The 15,894-nt window shown below is 44.8% G+C and overlaps 1 pseudogene; it reads left to right on the top strand.

The window, feature by feature from the left end:
- Positions 1-5,436: 5,436 nt before the first annotated feature.
- LOC119439966 (kinesin-like protein KIF11) lies at positions 5,437-15,036 on the top strand (annotated as a pseudogene).
- The last annotated feature ends 858 nt before the right edge of the window (positions 15,037-15,894 follow it).

Genomic DNA, 15,894 nt, shown 5'->3' with positions numbered 1-15,894 from the left:
AGCCGTGGTGTGTAGTCTAGTGCATCTTGCTAGGAGAAGTTTGTGCCGCTTTCTCTGACGCCAGACATTACTGAAAAGTAATTTCGTTACTTTCTGGGGTACTTTTGAGGCACGCTGGCCGCACAGCGCGCTGTGACGCAGTTAGCAATAAGCAGCTCGGCCGTGGTGATAAAGTTAGTTTGGCGTGTAATGAATCTTAGAGGGACAAGTCTGTGACGTTTTTTGTGGCTCCGCAACAACATATACCTTCTTTCGGTACTCACGCCTGTTGAAAACGCGATGGGCGATTGCCAAGAGTGATAACATGGGGTGTGCTGCTGGCGCCGGCAGAACGCGCGAACGACGAACATATCAGAAACTTTTAATTCGAAAATTACGTCTTCTAAAGGACTGAAAAAATGCATTGCACCCACGCATTTGTCGTGAGTGCCTGTTGCGTCCGTCTCTATGTATGAAGCGTACCGTCGCGTCGCCCGAGGCCAAGTTTTGGAAACGCGAAGTCGCTCGTGTATTTGTGCTGCCAAAGTGCAGGAAATAATGCCCGGAAATGGGGGAACGCTTGGAAATCAGATGTTTTCATATATGTTTGGGATGAGTCGGGTATTTTCTACGCCATGTATGTAAAGCGAATTGCTTTTGTTTGTAATGCCGCCCATTCACCGCTTTCGCACGTTTCGCCTCTACACAAAGTATTCCTATGTCTAAATACCAAAATGACTCATGCTTGTAACATGCTGTTACGTGCTTGCAAATGTAACATGCTTGTAATTTACTTTTTCTTTCAGCTGGTGCCGTCCGGTGGAGCTTCATACAGGAACCTGCCTTACCTGCTGGTGTCACAACGTTGGATGAACGCACAAAAAGCGCGGAACAAGCATTTATATAGAGCAAAATAAATTTCCTCATTGCACAAAAGGTCTTGCGTCTACTTTGTGAAATTGCACGTGGCACAGATTCGATGGGACTTTACGAGATCGCTCGCAATCATTTTTACTAAATAATAAACAGATTCTGCACGAAGAGCAAAAAAAAAAGGGGGGGGGGGGGGGGGGGGGTGTAGCCCGCGTGCTAGCTTGCGTTCAAAATACGCGCGCCCAAAAACGAAACCGGAAGTGGTGTAAGTGATTGACACCGACCGCTTGGCACGCTGCAGTCAATTCGGCCGCCGGGCCCTATGGGAGTGTCCCCTCTTGTTGAATTCCTTTCTCTATGGCTGGGCTCTATGCGAGTGTCCGCTCTTGTCCCACCGAGGCATTTTGGTCCCACGTATTCCTTCTCCGGTCGCTGTTCCGGCATGCCCTGCGTTCTGCGTGCGCGGCGCTGGCTTCCATGGCGGCCGCACCGATTTGACAGATTGGCGACGAGGAAATCAACCAGCATCGTAACCAGATGTAAGTGAGGAACCACGTTACTACTCCTTGCTGCAACTACTTCCTGCTACCAACTTCGTGCCACCTTTATTTCTTCTGGTCTCCTGCGAAAGGCATCTTTTCTGACTGCTTGCTTCGACGCTACTGCGGCGTCACGTCACCCTTCTAAGCCTCATTCCGTCTCTTCGGTCATGAACGCAGCTATTCCTTCACCACCTTTCTTGCAATGCCCCGGCATGCCGGTGATTCCCTGGATTAAATGGCCACGTGTCTTGCAGGTTTAATCCATGGAATCGCCGGCATGCCGGGGCATTGCAATAAAGGTGATGGAATAGCTGCATTCATGGCCGAAAAAGCAGGAGGCTTTAGACGGAATGAGGCTTAGACGAGTGACACGAAAAAATCGCTGCTAATAAAGCAAGCATAGTACCGCCGTCAGCACGCGGAGAGGCGGGTCAAAAAACGGCGATTTTCATTAAAGAAATAGGTTTTGTGTTTTTAGTTGTTTCAGCAACATTGATCTCTCCTATTTCACATACGAAGAAATCAGAGCCAGAAATGATCGGGAAAAGTATAATAAACTCGGTTAAAGCACTCGAGGTGGCCGGAAAAGGCACAGATATGACACATTTTCAAGCGCGCGATGCGTCAAACCTCGGTGTTGCACGCCATTGGGCTCGTGCAAGGTGGTAGGCCTAAGCTTTTTTTTCTCCTAGGTTAGCTTTGCCGCATCACAATCTCCCCGGGAAGTAATAATAATAATTAACAGGAAGTAAACAACTTTTATAACTTTCAGTCGCATTTTTTTCAACTTCATATTTTGGGCAAAACAAGGTGTTTGTGTACAACATTTTATCTACTTATTGTGGTCCAATCAGGACCACATTTGATGGGCGTAATTTTTAGGATATGTAGAATGCACGTATCTAGGATTTAATGCAATCACTATTTTTTTAAGGATGAAAATTTTTTATGTACTCGGGCACCAGCCACAGAATATGAAGCACCAGATACGAAATTCTCTTAAAATGTTGCCTGTAAAGGGAATTACATTATCTTGCTTATTAGCACTCAGTGGAGTGTTAGGGATAAGAAAAATAATTTTGCGCTGCTCTATCATGCTAACTGCTAAGTCCAGCAGCTGCACAAACATGCACTGCTTCTCACCTATGCATGGCACTTAGGACATGAAAGCATCGAGATATCCTAAAACTAAAAGTATATTTCGAATGAAGAGATCAAGCTCTATAAGTGGCAGAATTTTCATTCGCCCAGCATCATTATTTAAAAAGAAATGTTCCTGAGGAGCATCTCCCCTTAACACGAACTTCCCGCAGCGTGGCCTGGACTGACGCCAGCGCTGCAAAGTGTTGTGCGCTGTTATCTCGGTATGTTTGTGGTGGCTGATGATTTGGCTGTTCGACTTGGTCTTTCGCTTGTGTCTGACGGGTGGGGAAAGCGCTCACTTTACAGATCCGTTTGACACGTTTCGCTAGTGACTGTGGTCTTGCGCGCCCGGAAAGCACATTGCAGTTTGCTTATCTCTGCAAAGCAAGCTGTCACATGCCATTTCGTTCTGCCGAGGTAAGCCAATGCCTCATTGGGTAAGCAAACCGCAACGTGCTTTCTGGGCGCATGTGAGACCGCAGCAACGAGCGAAACGTGGCGAAATATACCTGTAAACTGAGCGCACTGCGAAAGAAAAGTTGAACAGTCAAATCGAGCTGCCTCCAGCTATTGTCAGCCCCCGCAAACATACCGAAATAACAGCGAACAACACTTCGCGGTGCTGGCGTCAGTGCAAGTCGTTCCACGCCACGCTGCAGAGCGTCCGTGTTAAGCGTGCTGACGGCGGTACATCCACTCGAAAATAAGCCTACGTGGGTGCAGTAGCTGCCGCTAGAGGCGCCGTAATAAGCACAATTTTAACCTGCAATTACTCCCCCGCTTATTGAAGCGTTTTTATAACTACAAAATTCCAACAACAAATAAATTGCGTAATTATAAAATAATGACACCAAGGATGATGACTATGTTTATTTCTTCAGTGTTTTACTCAGTCTTGAAAGAGCTTGATAGAGCCCCAGTTAAAAAAAGCAATTGACTCCAATTGAGAAATTTCCAATCGGTACCAAATGGAAAATTTCCAATCGTAAATTAGTACATAACTGGACCAATTGAACCAACTGGAACGTGACCAATTGGTTTTTGTTGGAGTGACATATTGGTACCCAATGGTTTGAAACCAATTAGTTGGAATGGCCAATTGCACCAGTGGGCAATACCAATACACATACAGGGTGTTTCAGCGAACACTTTCAAAAATTCTTAAAGGTTGCCTGTGATAGATAGCACTATTCTAGTTCATGAGCTGGTCTACTCGAAGAGGCGGACCTTATTGCACAAGAAATTGAAATGCATAATCGAATAAGTAACATAAATTCACTAATTAAGTTTTTAACTAATTACCTGGTGGCCCATATTGCAAATTACAAATTGTAGCCGTGGAGTTCGCAAAGCGGATCCACTTAGAATTCTCAGGATGACATCAGTTTCGAGATATTAATTCCCGAACTTTGCGGAGAAATGCATTGGCGTTCCAGTTAATTCTGTGCTTAAATGCATAAAGCGGTGTTTTGTTAAGAACATAACTGGAACGCCAATGCATTTCTCCGCAAAGTTCGACAATTAATATCTCGGAACTGGTGTCATCCCGAGAATTCGTTCCAAGTGGATCCGCCTTGCGAACTCCACGGCTACAATTTGTAAATTGCATTGTGGGCCATCAGGTAATTAGTTTAAAACTTAATTAGTGAATTTTTGGTAATTAGTCGAATATGCATTTCAATTTTTCGTGCAAGTAATGTCTGCCCCTTCGAGTAGACCTGCTCATTAACAAGAATTGAGCTATCTGCCACAGGCAACCTTAAATAAATTTTGAAAGTGTACGCTGAAACACCCTGTATATACCCCACAAAGCAAACCTAAATAGGATTCCAGCTGTCAGAAACAGGTATGCATGTATAGCTATAACTCATTCCAGTTTCCTTGAATGGGTTCATAAACTGAAAGTATGATTTCCCAGTTGGTTACGTTCTAGCTAATTTATTCCTATTGGTAGTCCAATTAGACTCAGTTGGGAATGTAAGGTGGGCCTAGCTGGTTCAAACTGGCAAGTCCAATTGGACTCAATTGGTTCCATACCTGAATCAATCGTAACCAATTGGAGGCAAGTACAATCGGACTTAATAGGTTTCACTTTGACTCAATCATATCCAGTTGGAACTAGGGATTTTCCAATCGGTTCAAATTGGGTCCAGTTCATTTCAATTGGCAACTCCAGTGGGAAATTTCTCCTCTGATCAAATCGTAACCTGTTGGAAGTAAGCATTTTCTAATTGGTTCCTATATTGGTCCCAGTTGATTCCTATTGGAAAAGCTAATTGGAGTCAATTTTGTTTTTTACTTGAGGGATCGGCAGCAGCATTGCCCGTGCTAGAATTCTCGTGCAGCCGTTCGGCAGCATTGCACGTGCTGCATCTAATTAAGCCTGAATTATGCAATTTACGATTGCAATTTCGCGAGAATTCGGCATGATCCCTTTCTGAATTCACTGTACCTTGTATCACAGCACCATGACTTCGAGAACGCTGGGTAACCAACACATTCAAATTTGTGTACGGTGCCGGTAAGCTTATTACCGTTTATTTTGTGCGTTGTGCATCATATGGTTCATTCCGTTGCGATGCAAAAGTGAGCGAGTGTTACGTGTTTTCCCTGTGGCTTCGTGCATTCTTAAAGTATAGACCACACGACTGTGCAGGCCCCCAAACTTGTTGGAGAAATGGAATGGCTTCATCAAAACTGTTGAAGTCGTACCAGAAAGGAAGGAGTTACTTAGTGTAAATGACAGTCATTCCGGAGCGGAGCCTTAGCAAGTCGTTCACATTTGACAGTATTTGAACCTGATGCCAAGCAGGTAAGCATGTTCACCTTTTTAGGCCCTTACTGCTGTCACCGACTCCAATTGCTTGGAGCTTAATATAATTTTTATTTACTTCCTGTCATGCAGATCGATGTGTACCGCGCAGTCATGGAGCCCACCACAGCCGAGGTCATGATGGGCTACAACTGCACCGTATTTGCGTGAGTGTTCTTGCTGTGGTTATTTCCCGCGTCTCCAGCGCGGCGCTTTGATCAACTTCGCCTTCAGCTAGGCGTAAAGAATAGTACTACATGAATCGCCCCTGCATTTGCTTGCGAGGATAATTTAGGCTGGGCCGGACAAAATTTCACAACTCTTTACTTTCGGAGTTCAAGGCCTGTCTGAAAAACTTCAGGGTGTGCAGGGTTACCGAATTGTGTGATGTGAGAGAAGCTTGCAGTCCACTCTGTTAGACATGCAGGTGCAGCAGACTAATGCTTGCATTGCTGAAGGCGTATGCACACGCTCAAGCTGTCATCCAGTGAGGAAGAAAGACCTCGGGCCCCAAGTATTGAGAAGCCTGTGACAGGGATGTCCTGTGTCATCTTTGCTCTTCATGCTCAGTCTCGCCATGGAGTAGCACTGACAGGAAGTGGGCTGGGCTTCAACCTATTTTATAAAGAGGAAGGCATTACCAGCATGAAGCGTATATACTAGCGCTGTTTTATGCCGATGATGTCCCCTACATGGCAAACAACCCTGACAAGCTGCAAGACCTGCTAGACATATGCTGCGAGGAAAGCACAAAGCTTGTTCACTGTGTTCAATGTCAGAAATTCTGAGGCAATTACCTTTGCTCCCGCTGCTCTCCAAGAGACCTTGTAGCTCGCCATAGAAGGTAACTCCATGGCTTGGGCCAATGACCATCACAGCAGCCCCATACTACATGCAGAGCTATGACGAAAAGCAATGAACAAAGGTGATGAGGTCATCGCTCCAAGGCCCTATGGTCCTTCTCCGCTTCGAGGCCCGCATGGTTTATGGAAAAGAGTGGCTGTTCCTGGCTTCACTTTCGGGAGTGTGGTACTATGCCAGTCTCCCCCCCCCCCCCCTTACGGGCCCTACAAATCTAGCTGCACTGCTCTGGGTGCACACAAGAGGCATACCCAATGAGGCAGTACAGGAAAACGTTGGTTGGCCAGCCTTCATGCAAAGTGTGTGAGGCTATGGCAAAAGCTTAATATGGAGACTGCACGTAATGACCGATGAGCTTCATAGGTCTACCACTATGTCCATTTGCGATCAATAATTGTTAGGTGGGTGACCAGGACAAAAAAAAATCGTGTGGATCCCATGCACTGTGGGAATAGATGTAAGCGAAGCTTTCTGTGCTGTTTGGGTTGATTGTCGGTAAGTGATAATTAGGGTAGTTTATCAGAGCTTAGTCCAATACTAGAGTGGCGAGTTCATGTTAAATGTTCCTTGCATGCACCACTTTTTGTCTACATAGTACACAGGACGCACAGCAAGACGTGTTTGCTTGAGGGGCTGTTGTGCGTGATTATTCATAGCCTGTGAGAAGGTTAGCACTGTCATTGCCTTGCACAGAGCAGCGCATCGTGGCAGAAGTGTTGAATATACAAGGATTTACGTGCCAAGCCTACAATCTGATTATTAGGAATGCTGCAGTGGCAGACTCCATTTTAATTTTGTTTGCCTGGGATTATTTAACATGCACCAAAACCTGAATACGCGAGCCTTTTTGCATTTTCTGTATTAAAATGCGGCTGCCGTGGTTGGGATCGAACCTGCGTACTCGAGCAACGCCACTGCCCCTAAACTGCTGCGGCGGGTACAGAATTGATTTGATGGGCTACCATTTCTGTAGTATCATCTAGATGCTGCAGAGCTTTAAAGCGTCTAATGCCTGTTTAACAAATTTGCACGGGGTTTATTTTTCGGGGCTAGTAGAAATGTATCGTAGCGTACCTTAAATTTAAATTTATCCACTTTGCCCGCAACTGCTGCAGGGTTTCCTTGCCTTCTTACGTAGCCTTTGCCCTCTCCCATCCTCCCCCATGTATGTGAGCTGCAAGCGAAGCCTGGCAAGGATGTTATTCGCTCGTTTCGTGACTGCATTGGTTCTGCCAATTCTGCCGCCGCTCCTACTGCATCTTGGGCCGAGCCGACAGTTGGCAACCCTTGGCGGATGCCTGACCATTGTCCCATCTGTTATGCCTGCTGCACTTCAGGATAACGTTCTTAGACTACTTCTAAGAACGTTGCCTCAGGACAACGTTCTTAGAAGTAGTCTAAGGACGTTGCTTCAGGACACGCTCGCTATTGCCGCCGTCGCCTTCACACTTCACCATCCGCTCTTGGTCCCTCACAGCGGTCTGACCTCGCGGAATTGCCGTCGCGCATTTCCCCATTTTCTCATCAAACCCAAATTCAAGAAAAGCTGAGCACACAATTTGAGTCAGTAGTTCGTTAATGGGCAACTCTCAAATTTTTTTTGACCATGTCAGGGTAATGACATTTTTAGGTTCCACAGTTCCCGTCACGTGTCTGGTAGAATTGTTCCATAAATTCGAAAATAATTTTATATAAGTGAAAAAGCGCAACGAAACCGAAACCTGACTGAGCAGCCATTTTAGGTGTTTTAGGTGTTTTACCCGTTCTCAGGGCAGCGTTTCGGTAGTACCATCTACTCCCTATTAGATGGAGTGGAGTGCGGATTACTGCACTTTTATGTCAACTTGTAGAGCACTGACCGGTGCATTTGTTTACATCGGCATGGTACAGTGCCCGCTTCAAATATAATGCAAGCCGCACATCAATGACATCGAATAATGTCGGAACATAGCAAAACACATGGATTGTGTGCTTGAAAGCACTGTCGCATCAATTTGATTCGTGCTGTTATTAGCGACTGAACACCTATTGAAAACTGCGAGCGGGAGACCGTATAGTATGCGCTCTGCTGCCCACTTATCATTCTTCGTACTCTTTTTCATGCACACAATTAATGTGTTTCATAAAGCAGACCTAAAAAAAAAAAGACTTTGTGCATATTATCGTTCATTTAGAGAATGCATAGTTTTATAGTGGAGACACTGATGCCAGTACTGATGCCACTGGCAGTCAGCTTGGAAGCTAAATAAGGAGTCCGCATAACAATACATAAAAATACATCCATGAGCCTAGTTGCACTTGATTTGGGGAAGTGCAGGCGAGCGGGGCTGGCAGTCTTCGAGAACAGCAATGTACCAATGTTGATAGTGTGCCATGTCATCGCTTCTTGATTATTGTTTGTGAACTGTACGAAATGGATAGTTAAGTTCAAGTCCGTATGGTCAGTACTGTCCTACAAAAGCAGTTATCTTCATCCTAATGGCTTATTAGCTTCAGGTCTGTCGCTTGGGTCTGCCAGAAGTATAGACACATGAACTCGGCAATTGTGATAGGCCTAACCTTGGCTGAATGTGATCGGCTCTCGTCAGCCGCACACAGTTTGAGCGAATGTCGAAGTTCGTGCAGCCAGCAATGCAACACCACTTGCCACCGATCACTTGCCCATCCACGCCGAACGTAATTTCTCAATTGACAGCAACTTCTCGTGCCAAACACTAGCTCACGATCGCCCACTCCTCCACACTGTTGTCTGCCATTCATTCCCAGCGTGCTCCGTGTATACTGCCTTTTATGTCGTAACACTGTGGCCAGTTGATGGATAACAGTAACTCTCAAACCTGCTTCTTGAGGACATGATGGAAGGGTGCAGAGGAATGTACCCAGCAAATTTCATTGACAATCGTTGACGTAGAGAAATTGCCGGAGTTGGCCTTGTGTGTCCCAGTAAAGCCTAAGCACTCTGTTCTTGTGCTCTTTTTAAATGTCGACTGTGCATGCTGCCCATTGTCACCCAAGTGTTGCTTTGCTTTCTGTGTGCAAATTCACCCATAAGTTATTTTTTTTCATTTACATTTTCTACCTGTGTTTCTGCCTCTGTACTGTCAATGCTTCTATGAAGGTATAGTAATCGGCTTTTGACCACTCGCTTTTATGATTTCAGATATGGTCAAACAGGTTCTGGCAAGACCTTCACAATGGAAGGTAAAAGATCTTATGGAAACATGAACTGGACCGACGATCCCTTGGCTGGTATCATCCCACGGACACTCCATCACTTGTTAGACGAGCTTCTCTCAGAGCTTACGTGCACAGTTTCATATGTGGAATTATACCATGAGGAGCTTTGTGACCTCCTCGGCGCCCATGATAACAAAAAGCTGAAAATCTTCGATGACCCTTCAAAGAAGGTGCATGTGGGCTTCTTGATTAGTGTTTCTAATTTTGGCATGTGTTAATATGAATGCTGGCACAAAGTGCACATTGTCCTGAAATGGCTGCATTATTCATTGCCTAGTTCAAGCATTCCTCGAAGCTTGGGCAACTATGGAGGAACATCCACTGCTGTGCCTCAAGGTTCAGGTGTTCTTTCCGTGTGTAAAGCTTTCTCCCTATGCTGCTGTATCTTTCTGTGTGTAAATTCACCCATAAGTTATTTTTTTCATTGACATTTTCTACCTGTGTTTTAATTTGAGAGGATGTTCTAGGTTATTTGGTGTATATTCTTGATTATACTCCTAGTCGCACATGCTGTTAAGTTGTTTACAGTTGTTACTTGCAAGTACACTTGAATGGTTTTATATATGCAATTGCAGCTCTAGGCGGTTTGTCATGTTGAGCAATGTTTGACAGATATTTGAGCACTCGGGTACAGTGCAAAAATGATATACTTGGTAAACCCGAGTTTCACAGCCCCAAGCTACAAACTTAAATACTTGATTAGTGCCATGTGTAATAAATAATGGTCTTTTGCATATTTGCCACATGGAGAGGAAGCTCTTCTCGAAGTACACGGCCAGTTGTGGATAATCTTCTGTAACAACTTATTTGCTTTTGTTGCTTGTACTCAATTTTAACTGATCCTGTGTTAGAAAATAGTACTTCTTTTTTATTGTGTAGCTCCATGGAGCTGCAGTCTGTGGCAGCCTACTACTGAACCACTTCCATTATTTAGAAGTTGCCTAGCTTCCCAGCACTGTAGCTAGAATTCTAAGCCTTTGTGTGTAGTCCTTTGAAAAGATGCGAATTAATGCACATATAGCTTTTCTTCACTGTTTCCTTCTTGCTTTTTCTCAAGTGAACATCAGCTTAAAAATGATTTGAAAGGCAACTAACAAGGCACAGAAGCTAGAACAGTATATAGAACTGCCCGTGTACCTTGTGTCCAGTGCCTTCATCTAGGAGAAACTAAACAATAATTAAGTTGTCTCTCTTGCATTTTTATTCCAAGTTATCATTGGCTGAAGCTTAAGCACTTTCGTATTTTATATGCATTGAACAAGTTCCCTTGTTTTCATTGTATGTGCAGCTGATTACCTGCAAACACTGTTATTCACATTTAAATGTTCACTTCCAGCAAGCATGGGGCAGTAAAACACTGATGCGTTAAATTGTACTTGATTTCATGTGCAGGAATATTTTGCCAGATCTCACAGCTCCTCCTGTACATTTTCAGGGTGCCGTCATAATTCAGGGCCTAGAGGAGATCACGGTGCATAACCGTGAAGAAGTGTTCTTCATACTCCAAAGGGGGCTGAAAAATGTCAAACTGCGGCTACACTTCTCAACGCAACATCTTCACGTAGCCATACCGTCTTCTCGATTACAGTTCACATCCGCGAGACGACAGCGGATGGCGAGGAGCTGGTGAAAACCGGCTAGCTCAACCTCGTGAGTAACAGTGTGACCAATTTTAGAGGCATCAAGCGTCATGTGGTTCGCTTGCTTCATTTATGGTTAACAAGGCATTAGCGTCACTAGCAATTTGTACTTGTGCCCCAAAACTGTATTTAATCAGTTTAGTCTACCATGATGAGTTGGTTCATGTCATCGGTGCAGCTGTTGCCTTTTCCGTGTGATCTTAAGTGTCACATAATAGTTACAATGTGCTAAGCATGTGCCAGGTGTTTTGTTTCCATCTCGCTCACCACCTGCTGTTTACTCTTGTGTGTCTGCACACTGCATTAGTAATTTTTTTTGTGATCCTATTCTGCACCAAGGTTGACCTTGAGGGGAGCGAGAACATTGGCCGCTCTGGGGCAATTGACAAGAGAGCACATGAAGCAGGTAAGTTGTTTTGCGAACACCTAGGGAGAGTTTGCTAAGCTCTGGTCATCAGAGCAGCATGATTCAGTATGTGTTCTACTGACATTCAATTTTTGTAAAGTTCATAGAAGAGTAATATTATAATGAAGGCTACAAATAGCATCTTATTTTGATGAGCAATGCTAGCTGGATTATTGTGTGCACTTATAATTATGGTGCCATGACTGTCATCCTATAAAATGAAATTTTATATTGCAACATCTTTTGTTTTTCTGACCAGCTGCTCTTCATTGTGGCAGTTATTTAAGCCTCGACATTTGTGTGCATTGCTACTGGAGAAGCATGTTCATCATTTGGGTTTACAGCTTGTATTATTGCAGTTTGCATTACTTTTGCATGCAACATCAACCAGCCGCTCCTTACGTTGGGTCGTGTTAACTGCCTTGGTGGACAAGGGACCACACGTTGCGTACAGGTATGTCTGGCCACGTTTCTTAACATCGGGTTTTTATCTATACTGGTTGCGCTGGTTCGGTACAGAGGGGATTATTCTCGGGGAATATTATCTGCATGCATCACGTACAAATGTAAGAAGGTGCAATGATTGTTTATTCAAACTTCGTCTTTGCCATTGGTGTCCAAAATACAGTAAAACCTCGTTATTTATACCCACTTAATAAGTAATTTTGGTTTAAATATAGTCGCAATGAATTCCCTGCACTGTCACAATCTAATGTACAGTGGAATCTTGATGATACGATCACGGCTAATACGAATTTCCGGATGATTCAAATTTTTCTGTGGTCCCGGTCGAGCCCCATTACTTTGCAACATGCTAGCAAACGGTTGTTACGAAGCAATTTTCGACCCGCGTCAGTTGATACGAATAAACGCCGCGCCACCGACGGCCGCGAAAGAGAACAGCGCGGAGGCCGCGACTGGGCGCGAAGAGTTTGAAGTGGTGGCACTTTTGTTGCTTTTGTGCTTTTCCCCATGGGGAAGCACGGCCACCGCAGCAAGCGAAGGTTCGTGCAGTCTATCGCTTCAACAGAAACTAAGCGGCGTAAGCACAGCGCATACAAAGGTCAGAGCCGTGTGGAGATCGTTTTCAAGATACGGTGTGCGCGACAACACCTACAGCCGGCACAGGCGCGAAATACAAGAACGCATTTGTTGGCAGAGTAGAAGCCGCCCCCCCTCCCTCCCTCCTGCACTGCCTTCACGCTTTGCTGCTTTCACGTGGGAGATTGCGTCACCGTTACCCTTGTGCCCAGTTGCAAGATACGCATTTGGTGCCGCAGCACAGTGTCGCCTCCCTCCCTCCCATACCCCCACGGCCTTTCGTGCGACGGAAGACTCGTTTGCTCTCCGCTATGCGTTCGCTCTCCGTGAAGATGCGCAGCGACGATTTTATCACCCTTGGACTCGTGCTCCAGATATCATGCTCCTCCTCCGCATCGCCCTCGTTGATCTCTCCCATCGGTGGGCGCACCTCGTTGAGAAGCGTGCTCGCTACCGCCCTTGTTGGCGAGATTTTCCCGAGGAAGCCGCATTATAACCGGCATTTTGTCTCACGCGGCTGCACTGTAAGCGGTATGCATATACATGGAGCTCTAGGGGAGGGTAAATGGGAGTCAGAAAAGGCCGCGTTGTAGCCAGTTCTCTACTATAAATGGTGACGTTGTAAGTGGTCTATACTGTAAATGCTTTTTACGTGCGTGTGCCTGAGTGAGTTCACCTCTGACTCTTTAATTTAGCTAGCTTTAATTGTGTTCAGATGATACGAATTTCGGCTAATACGAATATTTTTCGTGACCCCGTGAGATTCATATCATCGAGATTCCACTGTATTGGCTGGATTCCACTGTATCGTAGTCTCTTAACGCATGCCAAATGGTTAGTGCTTAGTATTTACTTAATTTTTGGTGCATAAAAGCAATAGACAAAATGTCCTGTACGCTGACCATAGATAGTGAAGTTACGGAGCATGGACATTTTCTGGGCTGCAGTTGCCACCCATAATGACGTCAAAACATGGTAGCCATGACGTGTATCCAGCTCCCATAGCTTCTAGTGCTTCCACATTGTCTTGGACGACAACGTGGAAGATTCCCCTTCCGTATTCGACGCAGCCGGTGTGTCGACTGTTATGAGGGCTTTCGCAGAGCAGTTGGGCCTTGCTGAGTTTGAGGATGCTGTCATCACTGCAAGGCTGCCATGGCAGCAAGTGAAAAACGGATTTTTTGCTGCTTTCTTGCAAATAAAACTTGGCTGTGTGTGTGTTTGAGAATTAACATGTTTTTTGGCGGCTATAAGAAGTCTACCCTGTCAGAAGAAACAATTGACTCCAATTGGTATCATTTGCATGCATATATAGAACTGCATGCATACTCATTCCAGTTTCTTTGAATGGGTTCATAAACTAGAAGTACGATTTCGCAGTTGGTTACATTCTAGTTTATTCCTATTGGTAGTCCAGTTAGACTCAGTTGAGAATGTAAGGTGGGCCTAGCTCGTTCAAACTGTCAAGTCCAATAGGACTCAATTGGCTGCATCCCTGACTCAATCGTAACCAATTGGAGGAAATGTTTTCCGAATTGGTCCAAATAGGCCTAGTTGGTTTCACTTTGACTCAGTCGTAACCAGTTGGGACTAGGGATTTTCGAATTGGTTCCAATTGGGTCCAGTTGATTCCAAATATCAACTCCAATTGGTTTCTCCTCTGACCCAATTGTAACCAGTTCGAAGTAAAGATTTTTCAATTGGTTCCAGTTGATTCCTATTGGAAAAGCCAATTGTAGTCTGTTTCTTTTTGACTGGGGCCACAAAGCTGGTCCACAGAGCAGTGCACGTGGTCATCCATTGAAGCTCTTACCTAAATGGTCGTGGCAGCAGTGAGTGGTGGCAGTGTCTGAGGAGGTCACTTATGACTGATTGAGCGGGAGAACTCGGGAGTGTCAGTAATAGCGTGGATAGAGCACCAAACTCGGCCTCAGGGGGGGAGGGGGGGGGCTATGTCACCTCCCCCCCGTCGGTGCACCACTGAGTGATAGTAGAACTGCATTTAATGTAAACAGTTGCATGCATAATAATTCATCCATATTTCGTACTTGTTGGTTCCACGTGTTCTTGCTGTTCAGTTTAATTTACCTTAGGGCATTTCTGTAGTAATGAAGCGGTGCATCACGTTCGTGCAAGAAAAGAACGCAGCAGTTCTAATAGCTTCATGTCTGTCGTGCATTTGCTCGTGGAACCAGCAGTGTGACATCTTCTAGTGTATAAATGAGTGCACAAATGCTCTCATTTGTGATCCTAATAATACTTTAGCTGTTGACACACATTGTAGTTAGGCAGCTCACTAATTTTATGGACAGTAGCAATAATCTTTTAATTAACATGCTGCTTAAGCACCCTAGAACAAACAGTTCTAGGGTGCTGTAGAATGCGTTCTGCAGCCTAAAACCATTACAATGTATATGTCACACCTTCTTGCATTTCCTATTGCAAAATTGTGCTTTTTCCATTTCTGATGCAGTCAAAATTTCTGTTCCAGAGATGCAGTAAAGAGGATTGGCACCAGTGTAAAGCAACACACTCCACACGCTAAAGACAAGCTACTTCCTGCTACTACAAGGTAAACAACACCAAGTTCAGAAATAAACATGCTTGATATATGCTGTATTGGCTTGCTAGTCTTGAGATACATGTCATTTGTTTGTAGCAGATATGAATGTTTGTTCATATTTACGGTTCAGCATAATTGGTTCAAACATAAAAGAAAACACTAGTACATGAGTTTGGCTAATCTGAGCTTGCACCGTGCACCTTTGCACCGTGTGCTATGTAGCATTTGACTTGATGTTTTGGCCTTCAGTGCTTGCAGAGCAGAGTGGCTTCTTTCTTGAATGCAAGCTTTCTTATTGCCATTAGGGGTGTGAGAATACCAAATCAAATCAAGAAAAAAAGCCGAATATCATATCGAATTACAAAATTAACAGAAGCTCAAATATTTACAAATTCTCATGCAAAAAAAAAAAGCAGTTGTTGCACATGATCTGTGGTCAACTCCCTCCGGGCCATAACAATGTTGCCAGCCGTCAAAAACAACTTTTCACTTGTTGCTGGAATGCCCATGTACTTTATGGCCATCTTGCACAATCCTCGGAAGTGTTTCTTGCCTGTTTCTCTCAGAATGCTAGAGGGTCTTGGTCCTTACTGCAAGTGGGCTCTCGAAGGTACCGCTGAAACTCCTTCATGTTGGCTGTTTTAGAAGTGTCTTCTTTCCGATGACACTGCCAGCTTCTCAATGCTGTCCCAGATACTGCTCACGCGCTCCTTGTGAGCTGTAGGTGTTGACGCTTCAGTACAGTCACTTGAGGCTTCCCCTGGAGAGCTCTGCAACTCGGTTCTTGCAAGCTCCAA

The sequence above is a fragment of the Dermacentor silvarum genome, chromosome 1 (genome assembly GCF_013339745.2).
Source record: "Dermacentor silvarum isolate Dsil-2018 chromosome 1, BIME_Dsil_1.4, whole genome shotgun sequence".
Classification (NCBI taxonomy): Eukaryota; Metazoa; Arthropoda; class Arachnida; order Ixodida; family Ixodidae; genus Dermacentor; species Dermacentor silvarum.
Note: the sequence above shows the minus strand (reverse complement) of the source record. Positions and strands in the feature narration are given on the sequence as shown.